Here is a 2,423-nt window from a genome sequence, read left to right as displayed (position 1 = left end):
CCCCTCAGCAAGGTGGGCACGGTACAGCAGGAAGGTGTTTCTGTGCACAACTGCAGAGCCCAGCAGCGTATGCTGCTGAGGCCAGCACTGCACAGAAATAACCCTGAGGTGTATGAGTGGTTGGAGCTCCTGTTCACAAACAGGTTTTTTCAGGCTTGAGAACAGTTCGTGAGGCAGCTCCACAGCCTGACTTGCTCAGCATCGCTCTGCGCCGCCTGTTAGGCTGGAAAGTCTCCTCTGCCCCCACCCCAGGCGCGTAGGCTGCCCTGTGAGCAGGGACGGGGCTAGCTGAGGACAACGATTCCATTAACATTGCTCCTCCAACATTCCTCCTTCTGCCTAAATTTTAGGCAAGTATTAACCAACTCTACAGGGAGCCTGGGCTCTCTCAGACTTTCTGGGGACTGATTCTGCCTGGAATCAGGCTGTTTATAGGGATTTCATTAGCCATCACTACCCCCTTGCTTCCAGGGCCCACAATCTTTCTCAAGGGCCTATCATGTAATCACTAAATGCCTACCTCTAACCAAGTACAACCTTAAATTACCTCTGCAAGGATCATCCTTAAGAAAACCTGATAAAATTACTATTCTCTTACTATTCCTATTCCCACACCTATTTCCAACCTAAGATAAATTCTGTATGACAAGTGGCACTCCCAGGTATAATAAAGGCTGCTCCTTCTGCTGATGGCCCGGGGCAAGCCCTGGGCCCTGGTGCACCTCTGTGAAACTACACTCCTGGGCAAAGAGGCTGGGAAACTCCTGTAGGAAAGCAGGAATCTAAAGTGCAGAGCCTGGGTAGTTACTTTACGCCCTAGTCTCACACTCTGCCTTTACTTTCCCTCAACCTCTGTCCAGTGCTGACAGAATTACTTCAAAGAACCAGCAGCCTGTGGCAGAATCATGAATCAATCTGCCACAAAGTGTGATCTGGCCTCAAGATAAAAGTTATTCCACTGCCTTCTCCTTGGTGGAAATTAGTGCAAGGCATTTTTTTCAGAAAAAAAAAGTTTGACTAATTTTCTGATGTATAAAAACATGCTGCTGCAGCTGTACAGGGTTTTGAAAGGACACATGTGAGACACCTAACATCTGCTGATACCAGGAACGGAGCATGGGAGCTTTTGACTCTGAAGTTGGAGTCTGGCACAAGAATCTGGGAATTCTTTATGTTCAGACACTCCACAGTTTAGTCCCTGGTAGTTACACAGGTTAGTGTTTACCACAGGCTGAGGACTGTAGGTGCAAGAGCACTGAACCGCAGGGCTATGTGAACCACAGCAAGCGTTATGGAAAGGCTACTTCCAAAATAAACACAGAGAGCTGTAGAATTTCAATACATTAATCTTATCATGTGTTGCAAGGCAACTGTTAAAATGCTTGCAGGAGGCGGAGACCTCCAAAATAAGGTTTTATCTACCAGCTCTAGAGGGGAGGATGACTGCCAAGCACAGGCTGCTTTGAAGTCAGGCCCTCTCTCTGGAGTCCAAGGACTGCCAAATATCATCATAAGCAAGTGGGGTCCGAGTACATCCTTGTAGCTTAGTCAAAACAGAGGCAGCTGCAGGGCTGCTGCTGCTTGTGCTTTCTTTCTGGGGCCTGGGAAAGCTGCAGAGCAGTCCTAACACAAGATCCCTGTGTTGTATTTAATGGATCTCATACAAACACAATCAAAGTTTTGCATGCTAATGAGAGCCGTGTACACCACAGTAACTCATCTTTGAAAGTGCAGGAATGAGTCACTGCATGGTAAGTGTCTGTAATGGGCTCTGCTATTTAAGCACAATCTGCACCATTAGCTGCTTATTAGCAGCTCCCTGCTCGCTAGAGAGTCCCCAGAGATGCTGCTACTAGCGCAGCAGGAGAGGACTTAATCCTTACCCACCAGGGACTGCACACCCCCCCTTCTCCTGAGGCTGCCACGGCAGAGGTACAACTGGAAAGACAAGTTACTGAGGCTTTCCTTCCACAAATTACACCATCTTGTGTCTGCGAGGTGTACTTGTTGAACAAAGCACATCAACTCCACCAAGATTCAGCCTCCTACACGTGAAAGCCCTTCTCAGCACTGAAGCCCCCCTGTTAGCAGAGGGGCTCGGGCTGAAGGAATCATCCCTCATCATTTTTATCCACGTGAATGTGATGCAGCTTCAGCTTCAATGAGAACACCATGAAACTCAAGAAATAAAACTGTCAGCAGAAGATACCTACCAGTGTTTTAACAAGTGATATTTTTAATTTGTTTGGAAACGGAAGAGGTTTTAGGAAAGAGAAAGCAAAGTTATGCAGTAAGCTGCTGCTAAATCACAGGTGTTAAAACATGCACATTTTAAAAAGAGAGCCAGAGTTTCAGTGTGGTATCATGAACACAGGAGTTCAGCAGACACAGCGGTTAACATGCCAAACATCTAAACAAATCAC

Source organism: Gallinula chloropus (assembly GCF_964237585.1).
Source record: "Gallinula chloropus genome assembly, chromosome: 10".
Taxonomy (NCBI): domain Eukaryota; kingdom Metazoa; phylum Chordata; class Aves; order Gruiformes; family Rallidae; genus Gallinula; species Gallinula chloropus.
The sequence above is the reverse complement of the archived record's forward strand: the minus strand, read 5'-3'. Positions refer to the sequence as shown.